We start from the raw sequence: 22993 nt of genomic DNA on the forward strand, positions 1-22993 counted from the left end.
TGCATGAGATGCCTCGGGCAAGGCCGTCTTCATCCCAGAATGGAACTGAACTTCAGTGCCTTCTATTTGGCGACATAGTTTGCAGAACAAGAGCTAAGAGTGTAACTTGCCAGATTAACTTTACATGTATGGTGATGTTATATAAATGGAAAATAATATCCTTCCTATTTGGGCGTTACAACATCACGTTTATTTAAGGGACTCTGGAGCAATCGCAGAACTCAATTGAACTTCACACTTTTTACAAAAGACCTACGTGGTCTGCATCCAATTTGGACCTCAGCAAATTACAAAAAAGAAAATAATGTCCAACATTGTCTTCGCATATCTGGAAAACAGGTTGTCTAGGTAGTAAGTAGGATGATCAGAGAGTTTGCATGAAGAAGACCTACATACATAAAGACCTGGCAAGAAAGGCAGTGCGGCTTCTCATACATTAGAAACTGAACGTTTTCTACGACCAGAGCTTAGTGTACTGCTCTGCCAGGGACTTGTGCACTTGCTGAATGCATTGTCTGAGGTTGCCAGGAGATGGAGAGGACAAAGAAATAGCCTATACCCTGCACACTCTGGAGTGACTGCATTATACTGAATGCCCAAAAGGCATTGAACGGAAACTCTCCTGCAAAGTGAAGTCACCAGTTCTACTAACTGTTTAGAGAACCTTGACCACCTCCATTACCTAATGTTTGCTGCCGTCAGACACTATAAAATGGAACAAATGTTTCGGTTGGGGTTTCGCCGTTATCTTCGGACGCCGTCGCCTTCCAGTAATCATGTCTCGGTACCTGAGGCCACCCAACACTTCGCTCTTCGTCAGGAACGTGGGGGACGACACCAGAATCTAAAGCTGTACTGTAAAGGCGAATCCTAAAGAAAGCATGATAGCACCTTAGAGTAGAGTTCAACAATTAACACAAGTAGACAAGCTAAAGGCTTCTTAATCTGGCTTGAAGGGAAAGATTGGGAAAAGACAATGTAAAGAAAAGCTGGAAGGTCAAGCTGTAATAGGCGACAAAGCTTCGGTTAACCTACAAAAGGCGGAAAAGCTTTTTGTCAAAGTAAAGATTAAAACCATTGGGCAAGCACATCATGACCAGTCCTTCTGACATGCGCTTTGAGTTAAAGGTCAAGATGAAGTTAATTGGTGACCAAGACAGAGTCTTCATGCCTGATATGTCCGTGATGCCGAGGATGCTCTCCATAATTTGGACAAGAAGTGGGTTTGCGGTCGTCAAATCGAAATCCAGTCTGCTCAGGGTGATCGAAAAACACCCACTCAAATGAAAACAAAAGAGGGAAGAATTGAATATGAATCTTCTGTTTATGATGACGATTATGATCGCTACAGTAGAAAATCTAGGAGCCGAAGTTATGAAAGGAGGAGATCGCGAAGTCGTTCATTTGAACAAAACTATTGGCGGTCTTACAGTCCTAAATATCGGCAAACAGGCCTTCAAGACGTAGCAGAACACATTCAGACCATGGCCGGTTCAATCGTCGGAATAGATCTTTTTCTAGGTCTAATTCGAGGTCTCGATCAAGGTCCCCATCAAAGAAGGAAATAACGTTCCCGGTCTCATTCAAAATCAAGGGGTACTTCTAAAAATGGGTTCTAAAAGCCACAAGTCTAGTTCCAGATACGAGAGGGAATCAAGAAAAAAGGCACCACATAGATCGCATTCCCGGTCACATTCAAGATCGAGGTCTTAGACAATCCTCAAATATTGTTGCCATTGAGTGTTTCCATGTAAGGCATGTATAATTCATTGTCATCCAGGTCTCTTCCGTTTATGGATTAATTATGTTGCAGCAATGCAACCACTTTATCTTGTTAAGAATATGGAAGGCTGCAGTTTAGCGATTAAGTTCATTAAATGGTATGGGCATCCATTGAGGTGTCCACTTGTACAGTCAGTTTTCATTAATTACTTAGTTGTATGCAGGGCTTTGTGAGCTTGTTCGTAAGTGTTGAAGTTCTCAACTCCATAGGTATCTTCTCAAACCATAGGTATTTTTTATGAATCACATAGCCCTGTTGCCACAGCCATTCTTCAATGAAGAATGGTTACTGAAAGTGTTAATTGATTGAATGCTGTCTACGTGAATGGTGCCATCATTGGGTATATTTCGCATAATTGGAAATTAAACCAACCACCAGTGTTAAAATGGGGGGCAGTTGCCGGGCCAGTTGAGAAGTTTCAGAACAGTACATAAGACTGTTTCAGCATTAGTCCATTTTATGCAAAGTCCCTTCCCCGCCCTCTTGGTGTGTTTTTTGTATGATTTACATATGGCGATTGTTTGAAGTAGGTTGTATCTAGAAAATGTCACATTGGATGCATAGTTGCCTGCAATGGTGTAGTTTCAGTCAATGAAAAATATGACCCTGCAATAGACCGCTGAAAAATATTTCATACTTTTTAAAACACTAACCATGGTTGGTTAAGTTCAATGTGCATGTACACACTCAAAGAAAATGGTTAATTTCTTTGCCCTGCAATTTTTGTGTGAAACTATGGAAATGCAAAGCCACACCATTCTATGCTTGCTCCAGTTCAAGGTTTTTATAGTTTTAAGTTCAACAGTTATGTGGCATTGTAAGCATTTCCTTAACGTGTACACGTTTAATTTTAGACTTGGTTTTTTGTTGCTCCATCTGATTTGTTCTCTTAACTAGTAGTTGTCTGAAATCTAAGTACACTGATCCTGAATTGTTACATTTCATTTCAAGTTTGCATTTAAAAACAATTGTGGCTAAAAGGTAAGTTAAAGTTGGTTTTGTACATTTAAAGATTATTTTCTTTTGTGCTCACTGTTGCTCTTTGCAATTCAGGCCAGCATATTTTATCATTTGGTTGAATGTACCTTATTTAAAACTAGCAGCTTGCAGCTCTAGCAGAAAGTTGTGGGATGGAAATTCCTTTCTTATAGAAGCTTGTATAAAGGAATTTTTATATGTTCTAAAACGGACGTGTGTATTTAACCTACCTTAAGAACCCATTTTTATCAAAAAGAACTACCCCCACTATCTTCTGCTTGCTGTACATCTAGCAAATCTGCTGTGATAAAATTTGTTTTCTCAAAAAAATTAAAAATAAAAAATAAAATGGAACAAATACCCAAGTCATTGGGCTCTTAATTTCATTAATAGCTCACAGAGAAAAAAAAAACGTGAATTCACATCATACATAATTTCTCCATGGGATGCCCCACTGGACAGAGCGGCAAGGAAGAGCTCGATATACCTCATGGCCTCCGGGATTCAAAGTCCACCTCCAAAAAGGTGCTTAGTGTAGCCCCTGCTGTCATTGCTATGACTTGGAATCGATGCATTCTGAGCTAGCACAGCTAGCGTTCATTTTTTTCAGGGGATCTGTTTCTTTGCTTTCATACAAATAAAGGATTACATTCGCAAATTCATGTCTCTGCCAAAGGAGAATGTTTCGTCCAAACTTTGCATTGCTGCCGCCTCTCTCAACCCATTAACCATATTGTTTGGAATAAAGTGCGTTCTTGCATTGAGTCTGCTGTGCACAGACCAAAATCCTAGAAATTACCCAAGTTATTTGTGAGGATTCCCAGAGTGCCCCAAAGGTTAAGTTTAACTGATCATCGGCGATATATTTTTCACCCTATTTGGCGCAATGCCATATAGAAGCGTTGATTGAAAAAAGTGGGCTTGTACTGGTGCAAAAGTGAATTTGATCATGTAAGTATCTGTGAAGGGGGTTTATAAAGCCAGGAACTAGCTCGGAACCCACAAAGCACTGTACCAAAGGACGGACCAAGGGGTTACTGGTAGGGTGCAGAGGTGCTGGGGTGGGTTATGGGAGCAAGGAAAGGAGGTTGTTAATGAGGGGGAGTGAAAGGTATGGTTGAGTGTCATGATCAGCGATTGGCAAAATATTCTTTGAAGTCTAGGGTCTTCAGGTCCTTCCTGGGAACGGAGTGTACAACAGAGAGTGCCAATCTGATCTGGTTTGGTAACCTAGACCAGACGGGTATACCGCAGGAAAATGCAGAATTCCTAGTTTTTGCCTTCTTGCTGTTCTTTCTATCCATTCTTGAGATGTTGTCTCATTGGCCTGCAGAGGTGATGAGTATCTCTGCCAGATAGAGTGGGGTTTTGGTAGTGACTAGAGGTGTCTCAAACTTCTGCTTCGAATAAGTATTCAGCTGAATTTCTGCTGAAAATCAACTTTTCGAATACTTACTGGAATACTTACTCAAAGCCGAAGTTTGCAGTCTGTGTGTCCCTTGGAGTGGTGCCTGAGCACGAGTTATTTGGTTCTGGTATCTCTGCTCCTTTGTGCTCTGACACTTTTCCTGTTGTGCCTCCTGCTCTAAGTGCCTGGGTACAAGTTGCGGCAGGATCTGTGCCCTTTAGTGGTGACCCAGAATGCGGAAATCCATCCACTGTGTTGCTCTTGCTGAGATTCCATTTACAATAGGACCCGTGTCCTTCACACCTATCATTGTGGTCAGGAGCCTCTGAAACTTGACCCCGGTGCTCTGACTTTGACTTTTAGTGCAGGCAAGTGGAGCGCCTTATCCTGCCTGATCCTATTGCAAAAGGGGAGCATATCTGTTTAATTTAAGGGCGCATTAACATGCTTAGCAGGTTGCACTTGAGGCCCCAGCAGGGCTGAATTCATCTGGGGCCTGTGCGTTGCACACCTCGAGCTGAGTCGGCATGTGAAGAAAGGGCACAGCTGGACTCCGCCAGATGATGAGTGCTCACGAATCGGGCTGGCAGGCTGCGTGTGAGGCAGAAGTAGGTGTCCGCCACGAGTTTTGGGTCTCCACACTTCAGTTGACAGGCTGCATGTGAGGCAGGGGCAGGTCTAAGGATGAGGTCTTGGGCTTTATATCCCTGGGTGACGGGCTGCATGTTAGGCACGGCCGCAGCATTAATCGGACAGACCGCCCCCCCAACCCCGCAGCCCACATGCCATGCCTGACATACTGTATTTTGAGGCCAGGGCAGGGCTGGACTCCCGACTGCACTCAGCCACACTCTGTGCTTACACACGCTGGTTGTCAGGCTGCTTGTGAGGGTGGATGGAATATGGCTGGATTCAGTCAGTGAATTTGCCGTCAACATCTATAAATGTTTGCACTGGTGCTCACTGCTCAGCACTGGCCCATCAATGCTCACTCATAAGGTGTGAAAAGCTGTGATGGTATCATGGTATCAAAAAAACCCATTCCAAAGACATTTCAGAAAATGAGGCCCCTGCTCCTGAGCCTGGGGGGGAGGGGAGGGGCGTTAATGTCCGCTTATGGCAGTTGAGCACCATTTGAGGGCCATGCTCAGCTGCAAAGTGCACTGCTGCTTATGGATAAGTTAGACACCCGGACATGACGAATGCCAGACAGACGGACACATTAACGCCACTTTAAATGACAAAAGTGAACAGTTTACCCCACTTTCAGTCTCCTGTCTATTTAACCTTTTGAGTGCACATTTCGCTATTTCATCATGGATCCAGTGGACTGGAGTGGACCAGTGCGGTAGGATCACCTGAGTGAGGGGTCTTGTGGGAATGGGACACCTTATGGCGAGACATGGTACCCCCCCTCCCTGTAACACCTTCATCCCATCCTACCTGGTGGAATCCTACCTATATGTGGGAACTTTACCCCCTCCCACCTTTCCCTTCACAAACATTTTCACACCGACATCCTGCCATGGGAGAAAACAGACTCACACCCGAGCATTGTACCTTACATGTCCCACTACTATGGTCAGTCAAGGACAGGCAATTACTGGTAACCACTTACACCTGACTTCCATTAAGCTTCCCCACACTCATAAAAGGTGGAGCACGAGAGCACACTCTGTGTGAGGCAAAGCAAATGAGTAACAGCAGTTTCCATACGGCAACTGAACGAGGGAAGAAAGACGGCAAACCAAGAAGGGGGCGCAAGGATGGAGATACCCTTGACCTTTCTGATGAGAAACCGTTACTTTTCAGAATCCTTCAGATTAAAAACCATAAGGACAGGAAACCAGACTGAAGAATCCTGCATTGTGTGTCAGAGATACCTAGGTCCTCCTGCATTGGCTGACCGAGCCTGGGAGGAGCAGCAGCCACCGTGGTACTGTCCTTGGCTCCTAAATCAAAGCAGTGCTAGCGAGATCAACCCAGCCGGTGAGTTGGGGAGACCGATGCAAGACCGGTCTGTGTTGAAGTCAAGGTTGCAAGCGGCAACATTGTATAAAGAGTGCAAGAATGAAGATTGGCAATGGTGTGATAAAAGACATGAGGAAAGCTTAATTGCTGTTGGATGTTTGAACTTTAACAGCAAAAGATACAATACCAGTGACGGAGTGGTCCGGCACCGCAATAGTGCTCAGTCGTCGGTCTCTGTGACGTATCCAGCCAAGAAGTGGCAGAAGTGAAAGTAAAAGATGAGAATGAGAAATGAAGTGAATTGAAGTGGTCCTGCGACGGTTTAAGCAAAATCCATCACACAATCTAAAGTCTTCTGATTTTTGATACAAAGAAGAAAGTTTCGAAAGTGAATTGACATGGTCCGAGCACGAACGAGGGAGACCAATTGTGCTAATGGGGTCCAAGCCCAATGAGGGAGATCCTCGGTCCAACTTCGATTGAAGGAGACCAATTGTGAATATTGTGTTAAAAGGGGGTCCGAGCCTGAAGGCGGGAGAGTCATGGCGAACAGTGGATTCGAGAACCTGTGAATGTGAAAATCCTGATAAGAAAGGAACTTTGGTGCTTGTTTGTTATGTCAGGCCCTCTGCAATAAGAGACTGTTATTGTGAAAGAGACTTTTGGCAGAAGGGACTGATACCTATGCTTTGAACTGTGTCCTCATGGTCAGAGTGTGTGCGAAGCTAGAGTGTGCCGGCTTGTCCCGTGCTGAAAACATGGGTAAGGGAAGCCAACTGCTCAACTATCCTGACATATATTGTTTCTTGAACACTTTTCTTTCTGCATGCATTGTTGTCCCACACCATTTGTATTTAGAAGTAAGGATTGGTAATAGGTTTATTAGTATAGGCCCTTTTTTTTTTTAACTCCACTAGGACTGCGTTATTATTTGATGGCTGTAGCTTGCTCCCATCCTTAAAATGTAGGATTAGATAGGCACTCAACCTACCCATTGAAGTTCAATAAACACCCTTGAACTGTGATCACTTGCGTCTGTCTTCACTGTTTGAAACTATGCCTTCCTTACAGTGCTAATACTGATGAGTCTGCTTGTATAGACGGAGAGAAGGAAGCTTCAAAAGGGAGCTGGGGTGAGACCAGGGGGCCCTGGAATGTGGAGGGGTGCATATGCAAAGCACCCACGGGTGATGGAGGAAAAAAGGGGCTGTTGAACGGGAGGGGGTGGGGGGAGTAATGTTGGATTTTAACCCTGAATGCTTTCTTATGCAGAGCAACACAGTCTAATAGTCTGTAAGGCTGCCACTTCTGGCAATGCTTTTGTAGGCCAGGTCAGGGCTGCCCCATTGTAACCTAGACCAACCGAACACCCAGGGCCTTAGCTGCCTCAGCCGAGGCAAAGAGTAAGGAAGAGAGGCTGGGAGGGAGGGATGGAGGGAGGAGAGGGAGGAATGGAGGAAGGGTAGGTAGGGAGGGACGGATGGAGGGAGGGAGCGGGGTAATGAGTGCCTCCTGATTCTTTTTTTTTTCTCCAGATAAGGTTTGAGCAAACATAACATTAAAGCTTTAGGAGTTTAAGTAACGTAATTCAAAAGGATACTGCTTTTTAAAAATACGCTGGATGCCCAGTGTGATTGTGAACAATGAGTGCCGTTACTTTGCTGCCTACCTCCATTCATATATTAATCATTAATCGTGTATTTAGTGCATTTACATAGCGCCCATGATCTATTTACAAGCACAATGCATGCCCTTCACTGAAGTCCTGTTAAAACGAGCATTGGCAAAGCCAACAGTTTGGGCTTGTTATGCACTGCCTTTATATGCCTAGGTACTCGAACCATTTTGCACCCGCAACCATCAATAGCCAGTTAATACCACTACAGCAGTGTCTGGCAAGTAACTTTCCCATGCCTACACAAAAACTGCTGGGATTGCCTATGCTTGTTTGTATTTGCTTCTAGGGGCAGTGTGCATCTTACTATGCATTTGTGTAATGCCGTTTGTATATGTTTAAAATTACTGTTGCACAGCTCATTTATGGGTGGCCCACTGAAGGAAATTATTTTTATATGTAGAACAGCTATATAGAGTTCCTTCCATCTGTTTTATTTTTCAGGACCAATTAATGCAATGTTCCTTTTTGTTTATATTTCAAAAGGAACATTTCTATACATATATTGATACATTTCTGATAGTATTCTATTGTTCAACTCACTAGTCGGCTGCAGCCGAATACTTAGGCCTCCTATTCGGGATTAAGCCGAACAGTAAATTTACTATTTGGCACACCCCTAGTTGTGCCTGGTTTGTAAGTTATGAGGCATACTGTAGTGTGCTTGGAGGCTTTCAGAGGGAGCAGGGTGGGATCTGGGGCTTCTGCTAGTGGGTCATTAGCCCCATCTCATTGGATGATGACCATGGCTTGAACCACTGTTGTGAAAACTGGGGCGAGGATGAGGGGTGGAGGAGATAAAGTTGTTTTGTATTCTTGGTGATGTGTGTTTTGGATCAGAATAATCAGTCAATAGTAAAGCCAAGAGATTTGGGGTTGGGTAAAAGTTGAATCCTGACTTTGTCGAACTTCATTTTCTTCATCCGATCCATTTCTGGTCTTCAACATGCTTGGTTGAGTTTCCTTGGAGAGTGAATGTAGTCTTTGCCACACTTGAGCTGCATGTCGGCAATTGATATCCAGGCATGGATAAGGGATAGACTGTGCTTGAGTTGATGGGTGTCGTTAAAGTAGTGATTGAGAGATTTTCATAATGAATGAGTATAAATATTGAAAGAATGTCATTGTGAATGAAAGACCATATTGGGGGCACACGTTTGTGTTCCTTTTATTGGTAAATTGTCCTATGAAGGTCATAAAAACCGTTCATGCAAAAGCTAAACACCAATGCTTGAAGATGCTGTCGAAGTACTAAGGAATATAATGATCAGTCAGTTTATTATAATGAGCTACAGTTGCTAATCAAAGGCCATCCAAATCTGAGGACCATGGCCATGAAAGGTATCCATTAATTGACTGCATACAAATCGTTTGCAAACAGAGCAAGCATTCTATTGAGGATACTGTTCGTAGAGGTCCTGCACACCCATCCTGTAATGTGCATAATAGTTGAGGATGTTCCAAAATGTACATAAATATAATATTCACAAAAAAATCCTTAGTCAAGGTGCAGTTAAGTTGTGCAGATTTAACGCAATTAAACTCTTGAAATTCAGCAGATGTGTGAAGTCATGGCCAGCTTGGCTCTGCACGCTCCTGTTGATGTCCCTCATAATGCCATGTCCCCCATAATATAATTGTATATGTCATTGTGAATCCCTTCTCTTATAATATGTATGTGCTCATGGGCTTTTTAACTGAAACGCTTAAGCTGGTCATGACTTCCCATATGCGCTGAATTTCAAGGGCTTTGTTGCCTTAAATCTGCACAACTTAATTGCACATTAACTTTTCATCATAAGTGCAACTTTTTTTTGCACCCGAAGAAGGTCTCTCAATCAGTTGACTGGCAACACGGGCGAGATCTGCCTGTGTCCCGCCCGCATTGCACAAGCCACCCTTCACACTGTCTATTGGTAATTAAGGTTATGCCTTAGAAGTTTCAAAGGCTTTTTATGCTGGCAGCAGGCATGTGGGTCTGATATGTGTGTGTGAACCCTGGAGAAGGACAGAGCCCATTTCATCACAGAGCAGATAATATGGATGCTCGGTGCATGGACCAGAAAATTGTGCCCCGTGACCATGGAGCGGATCACATGTATGCTCATGCACATGACAGCGGCGGGACTAATAATGATTTATTGCCACAGGAGAGACACTGAGCATCAACTAACTGTACTGAGCATTACAGACGTGTCTGAAGAAAAATAACGGGTCATCACACCCCGCCCTCCAATGTGATTCAACAGGGATAGATGGGCACTCTTTTCCCAAGTCAGTTTGCCACTGGGGGGCATTCCTAAATGGACAGAGATGACGTTTGATTTCTCCTCTCCAGCTCCTGGAGCTCTGACTTTACACCAGCACAGAGTGGCAAACATCTGCTTGTGCTGCGTCTGTGTCATTGAGAGCTTTAGCTAGCATGCTGTCCCAGCGGGTAGCATGAATCCGGTGATGTTGGTTACTATCTTTCTGGCAGCACTGTAAAAATTCTGGTCACTTGGGTCTCTCGGAGCTACCACAAGGTCTTCCTTGCTAGGGAACAACGTGCCACATCCATAGACAGCATGGAGGCAACGCGCAGTAGTAATGCCAATGAAAGTACGTCTGAGAATTTGTTTGGGAGCTGTACCCTTCTCTGCAGTAACATCAATTCTTCTGTTTGTTTTGAGTGTTGATTTCTGTAGGAAATCCAAGCAGTAGTGGGCAATCGCCTCAAATGAGAGCCGTGAATTCCCTATCCTAAGGGAGAGCTTAGACTTCCCACTGAGTTACTTTGCATAGCTTTCAAAACAAACTCTATCTATGGAGCTGTTTGCATGCAGACCAGATTCTAGTTTCTCCTTATAAAGATCTCATCCTGAGGCGGGGGCGTTGCTAGGGGGTGGCTAAGAGGGCTATAGCCCCTGATCTTTTGGTTGTAGCCCCAGATAGACTCTCAGGAGCTACAGCCAAAAGGCTAGCTAGCCCCCATTCCCAACAGTTCCAACATCAGCGTAGCCCCAGGTCTTTTCCAGACCTAGCAACTCCCCTGTCCTGAGGAGCTGCAGCTGAGTCCCATAGAAGGCCTTTGCCCATGTGTTGATATAGCAGTCGAGCTGCAACTCAGCCTGGAAGGTTACAGTAGGACACAATGCACCAGAAATGATGGACCCGCAGGAAAATCACCATGGTTCCCAGGATCCCAGATCTGGCCCCTGGGGGACAGTGAGTCATGCAATAGTACAAGCCAGGCATGTGCAGCTGTTTCCAGCTGTGGCAGTGATGACTCTAAGATGAATAGCGGCAGTGGGAACAATGCTCCAACTCTTTTCATGAATAAGGGCTGACATTGGTAAGAAGAGCACCAGCAAACCTGCGCATGGGGCTCTTGACAATCATATGGGGGTGCGGGGAAGATATGCCAGGCGCCACCTCAGTGGTATTTGTCAAAGATACTTTTAAATGTTGACAATCTTTGTCTATTAAAATTAAGACAATGTGTGATATTGTGCTGTGCTGTTGAATATGGGCTTTGACAATAGTATAGACCAGGTTATGAGGTTGTTAGAATTTAATTGCTCTAAAATTGAGAAGTGGCTGTAAGATGAAATGCAGGTTCATTACACAGATTTTAAACTAATTACATTACAATGCAGCATTTTGATTATTTTTTATTTATTTAGTGTTTTCTGGTTAATAAACCTTATACACTTATACATAAACTTAATAAATTACATTTCATAACCTATCATTAAGACATTTTTAACAAAATTCATACAAATCCTTAATTCACAATTCATCATTAATTATTTTGCAACATATTTCAAATTATTTCATCCAAGCATGTAAAACACATTAAAACACATTACAATATAAAAATATTGAGATATTATTAAAACATTAGATATTAAAGCCCGATCTCTTGCAATACCATCTGACCATCATCACATATGAGAAAGAAGTTCCTAGCACTTAAAATGTGTGCAACCAATATTCTTTCCAGTAGAAGAAGTTATGACATTAGTCTTAATAATTCATAATCATACTTCCTAGGGAATTTACAGTACCAGAGGCCTCAAGACAACTGAAGGATACCCTCCTAACCTACTCAACCATATTGTTCTAAAATGCCATTTGTATTGTTTGGCATTATCTCTATCATCTTTGTTATTTCTAGCCATATATGGTAAGCTGCACTGATATAAATCAGCGGCTCTGCTGAGTATATACTAGACCAAAATTGGTCAGTTGCTACCGACCTAAAATCATAAAATAAGTCCTTATATTCTTTTATAATACATCTTTGTCAGTTTACCACATTTCGTCAAGAGACGTCATGTAGTTTCAGCCTCCTCTTTGCAAATTCTACATACCCTTCTTTCTCTCGGTATGCCTGTCCATCCGCCAACATATTCATAACCTGGAACAATGTTAAATCTTAATAACATAATGAATCTATTAAGATCCCTGTTTGCTACCTTCAACAGATAGCTACGTGGCGTAGAGACTTTTAAGCCGTGCAAGCTCTATATTTTATATCTGCTCTTTTTTACCAAATTAGTCCCGATTATTACAGAGGTCCCATTGAATACGTTTTTTCTTCAATTTCTTAACAAATCCCTCCATCACCATCTGCACTTTGGGTAACTTCATGTTAATTACATTTAGAAAATCTAAAGTGGTAGTTGACCAATCTTTTAAAGCCAAATTCATATTCCTATTTTTAGCAGTCATACCTCTACCCAAAACATTCAACATACTTTCATCTCCATCATTTTGCAACATGATTTTCGTATATAACTTGCAGCACTTTATTTTCCATAAGGTGGAAAGGGAAGGAAGTTCTAATTCACACCTAATAGCCTCCATAGGCACAGAATTGGCTAATCCTAAAGCAGGTCTCCATAATTTCCCTTGCAGTTTCTCGAAATCTAGCTGCCAGGGTTTCCACCGCATATCAGGCTGCAGAAATAATACAGCTTCTATATATCTCCAACAACCGTTCCAACGAGTGTCCACCTTTTGAAGCAATATAGGAGCGTATTACATTCCATTTTCTTTCTATCATTTCATAGAAAATATTGTGGGGATAATTATTCCCAACTAGCGTGCCTATGTAAGGATACGTTTCAACCACCTCGATATTCTGTTTCTCTTTTGATTAATGCAGAAAATTGATGTTACATCGGGAAAAAGTAATGCTTACAAGTATTCAAAGGTTGCCTCTCAGTCCATAATATCTGAATTCTGGGTTGCAACTGTGTGGACTGAGTGGCTCATTTCAGTAAAAAGACACCTTAATTAATGCTTTTGCTACAAATTCCCCAGTTATGGTAATATAATTATTAATGATGTACTTAAACGCAAAAGCATGCACGTTTTCTCAAACGAATTATCTGTTTCTTCAGATGGCCTGCCATCTGTGAGGAACCTTGTGCTTCTTCCCAATGACCTGCCATCAGCAAGTAACAATGCCATGTTGCTGTGATGTGAGTTGTGCTTCTTCAGATGATCTGACGCGTGCAGTTAATAATTCCATCTTCCTCTGAGTCACCTTGTACTTCTTCAGGTGACCTGCTGCCTTCTGTAAGCAACACTGCCACCTTCCTGTGAGGTGTTTTATGCTTCATTAGATTATCTGCCATCTGCAAGTAACACTGCCATCTTCCTGTGAGGAAGCGTGTGCTGCTTCATATGGCCTGCCATCCGTAAATCACAATTTCATCTGCCTGCTTCCTGTGAGGCTTGCTGTGCCTGCCATTTGTGTCCGTAGCAATGCCATCTTACTGTGCTGTAGCGTGTCCTTCACATTACTTGCCAACTGTGCAAGTAAGAATGCCATCTTCCTGTGTGGTGTTGTGCTTCTTCAGTTGGCATGCCATCTGTGTAAGTAACAATGCCATCTTTCTGCGAGGCAGGCGTGCTTCTTCAGCGGACCTGCCATTTGTGCGTTGGGCAATGCCATCTTACTGTGCTGTGTTGCCGCTTGTCCTTCCACACAGGATTTGCCATCTGTGTAGGTAAGAATGACTTCTTCCTGTGAGGCAACATGTGCCCCTTCATATTATCCAACCTACCATCTGAAGAAGTAAGAATGCCATCTTACTGTGAGGTTAAATGAATATGAAGAACGTCCTATATACAAACCTACTGAATTCAGACTATTTCCTCAATAGGTTTTTACCAAGTTTTAAATAAATGGCTACATCTCAAAGAAGTGATGGTTGAAATAATTTTTGATTTTAAATTGATCTGCCTTATTTTTTGCTCTTCCCCCTTTAAAAGAGCTCGGGCATTGTTGGTTTTTCCACAGCAGTTTCAGTAAACTGGCTCCTCCTTCCTACACTTCAGGGAGCACATGAAGACCCTACTGTTTAAAGAATGCCTTGCCAACCACTTACCACTTCACTCCACCCTAATTCTCACGTCGCCTGCTCCCCTTCCTCTTCTTCCCTGCCTGGGAGAGGACGGAGTCCCCCCTACTAGCTTTAGAGCGCCGCCTCTATCTTCCTTAGGGTAGCAAAGTGGAAATGGGATGGTAACGCATCGAAGCGCGAGCCTCTGGAGCTGAGCACCTCAGGCACCATGTCGTGCTGGCTGACTGACTGGCTGGCAGCTGTTAACTCTCGCGGGGTTTGCTTGAAGCAGCTTTTGTTATCTGCACATCTGCATCTCCAAACCAACAAGGCCCCCAGCTGGCTGCTCCATCTGAGCCCGCTAGCTGCCTAGCCCCTTTCTATGATGACTGCTGGTCTGATACATTCGACCACGTGTTTGTACTTGGAGCAACTTTATCACATGCTCTTTAAAAGTGTTTCATTCAAGCATTTAAGGCACCCTCGTAGGAGAGCTTTGCAGGCATCTCAAGCTGTCCCTTGTCAGGTGTTACCTGTTTAGCGAGTCCTGCTTCTAAGCTTAAAGCGCTTTGCATTCAGCTACGTGTAGCCCCTCTTTTATAAGGGGTAAATAAAACAGTACGTTCAGAACGGCGTGAGCTAAAATCCAGGGCTAGCAGAACATGGCAGGGGTGATGTACATATAAAGGTGTAAAGGATCAAGGAGAGCTGCTAAGTTTCTACGGTGGGCAGCAGTGTCTACAGTGGGCAGCAGTGTTTACAGTGGCCAACAGTGTTTACATTAGTCGGGTTATAGGAATTGAGCATTTCTATTAAGTGTATGTTTCCAGGGACGGGGCAGGCACCCCCACCCCACCCGCCACCCTCCATTTACTAAAAGGGGCAGCCAGACATTGCTTTGCCGTGACTTCCTGTCACAGATGTTCCTTCCTGTTGTCCTGCATATTCCTTTCCAATTAGTCCCCACACTTATTTTTTTAATATGTGCCCTGGAGTGTATAGGGTTGGCAAGGAAAATCCGTTTTCCTTCAGCACAAAGCAGGAAAAAAAGATACAGCAATGCTATAGGAAATAGGTACTAAGTGTGGGCTTGAGTCTTTCATCTCAAATCTGATTGGTTTGTGTGCTGTTTAGAGTGTATGTTCAAAATACCGTTACGGCACGGAGAGTGCAGTACATCAGAGATGGACCCCCGGGGTCTGCGCCTCGGCCTCCCTGGAATACTGCAGACCTGTTCCCTAATGCCCCATTATGGTGTTGGAGTGAACATTGTCCGAGGGCTCCCTGCCAGCTGAGACGTGGTCATGAATGGGAAGATATGCTGATCGCGCTCTAGGCTACTCCTACACCTAGGTGCTCCGATACCTCTAGTTAGGGGAACTCTCGCCCTTCCCAGGCAAAACTCAAAATAAGGTAGTGGCAACCGTTGCTACCACGTTTTGAAGCTGGAGAAATCTGCCATAAAGAACTATATTCCAACACAATATTATTAATCGCACCCGGGGTGGTGGAGACAACCAATCGGGTTGCTCGGATCGTGGGCTGAATCCCACGATCCAAGCCTGTGTTCCAAGCAACCTTATGGCTACTTCACCCTCCCCTGCCATCGTCCTCCCACCCTTAATCCCTTCCCCTCGAGTTTAAGGTCCCCTTGAAACCCTCTCTGCACCCTCACCTTATCTGATTTCTTTCGCAGTGGCTGCCCAATCGCTGCCGCCACTCCACCCTCCTGGGCCTCCATGGAAATGGAAGAGGGGCTCTGCATGGAGCCGCGCCGACCCGATCCATCATGGACATCTTCGTTATTTTGTTTCAATGAACAGGACGTTGCAAGGCATCCCCTCCCGTTCATTGAAACAAAATACCCTGCTCTTACTACTCCGTATATCCGAATTTAAAACCTGTGGTGCTAATAGCAATAACACCCAATCCGCCTTGCACTCTGTCCTATACCTAGGGCCGCGGGCTGTTACCACCCGATCCAATGCGACTGATCGGGTGTTATTGTTTTATCATTAATAATAATATTAGGGAAGTCTCTCCCTGCTGCAAACTTATTTATGAAAGGTACGGTGGCTGGTTTGACCACTGGATCCCTTCCTACTCCTGTCGAGAATTCTGGCGTGTTCTTGTGTCCAGATAAAGTCATGGACCGAAAATGATCAAGAATACTGTCAAAGATGTTTTTCACAACTGTTCTGTATAGTACCTTTGTCCAAATGTTACTGTGTTCTTTAAGCATGTGACCGGGACAAAAGTGGTGTCATTGTTTGTTATTAACTACTCCTTCCTGTTTTATGGTGGGAGTTACTCTGCATTCACTTGCCACTGGCCTCCCACTTCCTACAATCTTCTGAGACCTCCTTGATTGTGGTTATTTCCGTTTTTGAAATTGAAATGCATATTTAAGGGAGTTTGACTACGTTTTGGGAGTTTCTTTCTGAATTTAAAACAAAAATGCAGTTTCTTGGTAGCTTCTACTTTTCAGATCGATTCTGACCCACTAGAGCTATTGAAGTCTATTAAGGGCGGAAACATGAGTTTCCTGGGCGCAAATCGCGCAAACAGAGGTTGGGGAAAGGATATCACATATTGTGCACTACATTTCACCATGCAACTCTGGTCATTGGTTTTCACAGGTCATCCTATGGGCTATAGAGGTTGGCTATGTGCCAGTGCACCATATACACATGTAACTGGAATGTATGAGGTTGATCTGTCTGTATGGTAATGAGCGTTCCTGCAAAGCGTGTCTTATTCATCATTTTATTGTTTTGTATAAAAATGTAATGAGTCATTGGATTGGAGTCCAAGATAAAAGGCATGATTTCATAGCTGATCGTCATAACATGCATCTCACAAAGAAAACTATGCAAAATAATCGGAGCCAGCCCAGCTGATGAGGTAGTTATAATATACTTCAACTGAAATATGTAAGCTAATTCAAAGAACTTAATTTTATGAGCTAGTTAAAACATGTCATAGAAAAATATGTGAGTTGAAGTCCAAGTACTGTAATGAGACAGATAAAACACTGTAGCACGCAATACATAGTTTCATAAATGGCCTGGCTCCAGCAGGGGGGCCAGGTGGGCCAGGTCCCCCCACCCCCTCCCCCAAGGCCATCCACTGGCCCCCGTAGAACGGGGCCCTTGCCATTGGTGTCAAACCCCACTGTAACAGGGTTTGGGGGGAAAGGAAAGGGGGTTTTACCCTAAACATGCTGCAGCAACGTTTGTCCAGGGTTTGTTTGCTTGACCTGGGCAGTGAGTTATGCCCCACAGCCATGAAAACCGAAATGACCAGGGAGATGGAGGACCATCTACACCTCTAAGTGAGGTAGCATACTTGCTCAAGCAGGCTGCCTACAACTATAGCAATATCCTGTGTTGCTTTTATTTTTAACTGTTCTGTTCCTCTTCCCTACATTCACAACATCTCAGTATGTCTTTGCCATTACTAAAGGGGACAAGCCATTAACAAATTAGCCTTGGTTCCGCCACCAAAGGTGCAGTTCAGCCTTAACTGCCAGGCCATGGCCCCTCTGAACTGGAACACCAGCCACGGCTGCCATTTTTAGCCTTTGTGGTCTAGCAGTTTGGGCAGAGCTGTTCCCATTAGCGGCAGGGCGCAGTCTGATTTGCAAACAATGGCCTGGAAGGCTGACCAAAGCAATGCCGGTGGTCATGATTGATTCAGAGACTTACATCCATACTTTTTTTAGTTTTGGCTGTTAGGTGCAAGCCAGAGCGCTTGCACTGGAACACAGATAGTATGGAGATGGGATATGAGGTGGGACAAGCATCCTATGGATGTGTTTGGTCATTTACAAACTAATTGAATAACCATTGCATGTTAATCCCTATGGCATTCCCACCAACGACCTGCCCCTCCCTGATGAAACCTACCCTACTGGGAACTCTTTGAGTAAGATCTACCACAAAGTAACACCAATGTTTCTGCTGTATAGCACATTACTGTCTAATGACTCCAATCACTTAAATGCCACTATAATTGTCCTTGTGGTGTATTACAAATGTCCTACAAATATGTTTCTGTAGTCTGTTAATGTGTATCCAATATCTGTGTCGTGCATCTGTTCCTTGCACTGGAGTCCTGTCTAAAATAAGTAATTGCAAAGCCAAACGTTTTTTGTCTTGTATATAGGTAATAGAAAGCCAGTTTTCAGGCAAATAAATCATATGCCCAGGTATTTACACCATTTTCTAGCTGTTTCAATTTCATGGCCAGGTGGTACCTTTTTATGGAAGTGCCTAGCAAATGCCTATCCCATGCCGTCTCAAAAGCCCAATCTGGTGGCTTTGCCAATGTGTGTTGGTTTCAGGAAGTGAACGTGTATATGCCCAGATGTGGGTGCCTTGCTTGCTACTTCACTCATCACTGTGCTAAACCAACAAGGTTCTTCAAGAATATGTCAAGGCTAGGGTTACAAGTAAGGCCCAGTTTCAGATCGTCTTCTCATGAATACTTACAAGTGGTGGTTTGACCATAATAGAATGTATCTTTGTCTGCGTGAATGCAAACCGAACACATAATTTATTGTCAGACGTGTTTAGAAGGTGTTATGTGCTGGTAGCTGGGTGTTTAAGCAGTGTCGTAAATGGAAGTTATTTACTGTGGGATTCCACCAATAATAGGAGGGCAGGGAGCGAGATGGGAGGATTGTTCCCACCCCAAATAAACATTTGTCTTTCAGAAGATTAAACATGAATACCTGTATAATAAAACAGAGGAGCGTTTGCTATAATGTTGCTGGTAAAGTATAAAATGGGCATATCTTTTAAACCTAAAAAACAGAATTTAAATATTGCAATCAGAGATAGATTTAACAGTCGGACTTGGGACAAATTCCCAAGGTGGCCCCCCTGCTCTGCCTCTCTCCCCTCAATGACAAACAGCCAGAGCTGCCCAGGCCCTCCCAGTGAGGTCTTATCGTTTTAATGCACCTTAGCATCAATTTACAACAGGAAGTGATTCGAGATGGGAAAAGGTAATTTACCTTACCAGTTACCATTGCTGTGGCAATTGTTTCTTAACATTATATCGGATTTTAATAAGCTATTTAAGTGTGATTGTTTACTAATTAGAATTTATGGGTTACAGAACAAGTTGTGTGAAACCATGACTTTGACATGCATTTCATTTCACTTTGTGTCTGTATGAGATTTTTTTGCAAGTTCTCATTAACTTGCATACTGGAACTTGTAGGCTTCCATTCAGGATGGGTAAAATAAAGCTACAATCGTAGGGGGTGATTTTCCAAGTCAAGCGGAGTGGAAAAAGTGACACTAAAAGCATTTACCAATACTTTTCGTGTGGAAGAGGACTTGACATGTTTGCGTTCTCTTACAGGTCCTACTGCCAAATGTGATTGACTTTCCACCAGCATGTATTTTTATGCTGGCTGAAAAATCAATGGATTCCCATGAAAACTGCCAGATTTTTACACCTGACAAAGCAGGCAGTTTCCAAAGGAATCCATTGTATATGGCTCTCACAATCATTAATTGTGGGAGGGATTTTCACTTCCAGACTTACAATGGAAAAATGAAGTGCAACGTCGATTTTGCCTGTTTTACTATTTACTTTTCTATTACTTGGTGGAAACAATTAGAATTGCCTGGAGGGGCCATTTTGCAAACATGTGCTAACAGGAGTGGTCCCTCCACTCTGCGCAATTCGGGATTAAGAACAAAATGACCCCCTTACTCTTTCATCAACACGCTTCTACAGTGATGTATACATTCTGAGGTTGATTTGTCATGTCACTTGTGCATTTCTAAAGTAATATGTATACAACAGAGTATTATTTTATGTATTCAAAACCATACTTCAACACATATGTGTAGCAACTTGAGTTGGGAGGATGCGTGGTCAAGCAAATAAATGAAAGGTTAGGCAAGCACATCAAACAAGGAGTCGTCATGGACAATTACATATTATAAACAGTATGTGCCAGACAATGACATATAGTCCCCTTCCTCCCTGCCATGCCACACCAGGAGCTATACCAGGAAGCCAAATACCCCTTAACCTCCACCCTCTTCCTTCTAAACCAGCACCCCCTGCCATGGCTCTCTCTCGTGAATGCTAGCACTTTCTCACACCCCAACTCAATTAACATGTGTTGCAAAAATGCAACAAAAAATACAATGTTGTGCTGCAAAATGTCATTTTGTAAGAAATCAAATGTCCTAGTCCTTGCTTCAGTATTCTGGAGGGAGTTCTGTGTTTCAAAAAAGATGGCAGGGCCACAAGCGCCTCCTCCGTGGCCTACTGCCACAGTGTTCAGGGAGGCATTGTTGAGCGAGCACCATCTAAGATTAAATAAGTACTGGAGGCTTTGTTGCTAGGTCATCTCACAGAGGAGGAGTTCTCTGAGCCAGGCCAAGAAGGCAGTGGTGGTAGTTTGGAATGGTGGGCAAGGGGAGCTCATGGAAGGTGACGAAGGGTGAAGGAGGAGTGGATATAATGGAAAGGGAAGAGCAGATGGGAAAGGAAGGGAAGATGGGTAAATTGATGTTGTCACACTATTTTGCTTGCTTCTCCTGCTCGCTGTACTGTTTTTATAACTCATTTATAGCATTTTGTTTAAAAAGATACAAAACATTTGTTCATAGGGCACGATTAATTGTGATTCACCTCTTAGGCTGCTGCTCAGGGGTCTACAGTATATAGCTGTTTATTTGTGATGCTTTGACAATAGCGTTCCTTATGGAGAAGGGGGAATGGAGGTTAGCTGAAGTGAGTAGCACATGGAACATCAAAGTAGTGGGAGTTTATGGAAGGGAACAAAGGAGTGAATGGAAGAGGAGACCAGAACACTTTGTAGAGGGTACTGGAGAGCATTTGATGTTTTTGTATTTTGTATTTATTTAGTTTATATAGCGCTGCACGGATGGAGGTGGAGAGATTTCCCATTTGAATAAATTGAGTGATCCTGGAGAAATTGCTTTGTCAGCAAACCCACTTAAAAGCATGGAACATTTGTCACACATTTACTACTCCCACCCTAAACTCTACCCCGTACCCAGCCTACCGCTGCCCTCTGTCAGTCTTGCCCATGAATCCCTTTGCCTTAATTCTGCCACTGAGTGCAATCCTAACAAGCATCCTGATCAAACATTCAAGTAGTCTTAGGGGTAGGTGTCTCTCCCCTAGCCCTAAAAACCTGGGTTTGAATACAGGCTGCTTAAAGCAGTCCAACAGATTAAACCAATTGAAGGGTGCAAATGGCTTGTTCCGGATCCAGGAAGACATTTCTTGCTGGTCATGGATCTGGGAAGTCTGGCTCAATGTGTTTAAGGTGCTCATGCACCCACACCCAATGGAAATTGGGCCCCCTAACCACAAACAGGGCCCACCCAGATGGAAATTCCTGGAGCCAGGCTTTCTTGCACATTGCTAAACAGACATCCACACCAGCCTCTTAAACAATTTCCTTTTCGTAGTTGGAAAGCTTCTGGGAGAATGTAGAATAACCTAAATGATATCCATGTTGCACAAAGTGAAACAGGGGTATCCGTTAGGTGAGTCAAAGGTCCGCTTTTGGAATGTTGATAAAATGGGTATATGGGAGGTGAAGGTATAACATCAGTGGCACCAGCGTTGCTCTTTCCATTTTCCACTTGAGCTCTAGTGCCCATTGTTAGGAAAGATTTCGTAATTGTAGGGAATTTTCCTTCCATGTGGCAACCCCTAAACTTTTTGCTATTGTTTTTAACCTTGTTCTTGACTTTGCCAGAGAAGTGCAGCCTTCTGCCGCACTCCTCTGGGCTTTCTCTCCTTTCTTACGGGGAAACCGACATGCCCTTAAGACAGTCAGTACCGGGGAACGCTGTTTCCCGTAGTTTCTTCTATCGTGTTGCGGCTTTAGTGCAACATGACACAAGAGGGCACTGTAAGTTAAGTTACAGCTCTCTTGGGTCTCTAGCCTTCTACAGACCCTAGATACTCTTTTAGGATGGTATTTGATCGGTGCAAGTCATTCAGGGACTCGAATGGTGGCAGCAATCGTTTTGTTTATTTTGAGCTCCTTTTGGCGTTCTGAGCACGTTTTTGCACTGAACCCAAAATGGTGGCCTGGCTCTCCAAAATGGCCAGACCACGAGGCTCCTTTGTCTTGTCCACTGACCGTCTTGCTCCCTTCACCTTCCCCAGGTCGGGCGACCCGGGGCCTTCCTTATTTGGGCATGTACTTTCCCGCGAAACGTGGTTGCTTTCGCGGGCTTCTACATGTCGTTTGTGTGCCTCCAGGGTGTGGGCTGGGATGTCTGGTCCCAATACACATCCTGGGTGCCAGAGAGTCTGGGGTGGTGTGAATGCCTGGGACCACCGTGGTCCGTGATTGGTCCACGTATGGTATGTGTGTTGATGAGCGGATCTCCCATTGGCTCCCCTCCGTTTTGGCGCGAAGGGAACCGTGGATAAGAGGGGGCTGGAAACACCACTACCAGGTCGATCTCCTGAGTTCTCACGAACGAAGGAATACAGGAGCCAAGTATCCTGCAACCAAGAGGCTGGACCGAGGAATCGCTGGTGACCCGCTGAAGGAATCCTCCTTTGCACTGCTGTCGTCCTGTGAAACCCTTTCCTCCTTGGATCGAACCAGAAGGCCTGTACTGGTGCTTCGACCTTTGGAATAGCAGGAACAGCTATTCCCGGCGACTTCATCATCTCCTGCCAAGTAAGCCTTCGGAAGTGTCTCTGGGCCATCCAGTTGACTGACCAGCTTACAAGGGAGTCCTGCTCTGCAACTGCCACCAGGTTGTGTTGTATTTCGAGTCCTTGTCACTCTCCCACGCTTCGTACGCTTGGCG

The 22993-nt window shown here is 44.0% G+C and overlaps 1 protein-coding gene and 1 pseudogene across 1 annotated transcript in view; both read left to right on the forward strand.

Moving 5' to 3' along the window:
- LOC138471995 (prostaglandin G/H synthase 1-like) overlaps positions 1-22993 on the forward strand; it is a 633283-nt gene that overhangs the window by 186813 nt on the left and 423477 nt on the right. The gene's annotated exons all lie outside the window — the stretch shown is intronic.
- On the forward strand, positions 732-2678 carry LOC138473500 (serine/arginine-rich splicing factor 10-like; annotated as a pseudogene).

The sequence above is a fragment of the Ambystoma mexicanum genome, chromosome 8 (genome assembly GCF_040938575.1).
Source record: "Ambystoma mexicanum isolate Mex_15411 chromosome 8, UKY_AmexF1_1, whole genome shotgun sequence".
Taxonomy (NCBI): domain Eukaryota; kingdom Metazoa; phylum Chordata; class Amphibia; order Caudata; family Ambystomatidae; genus Ambystoma; species Ambystoma mexicanum.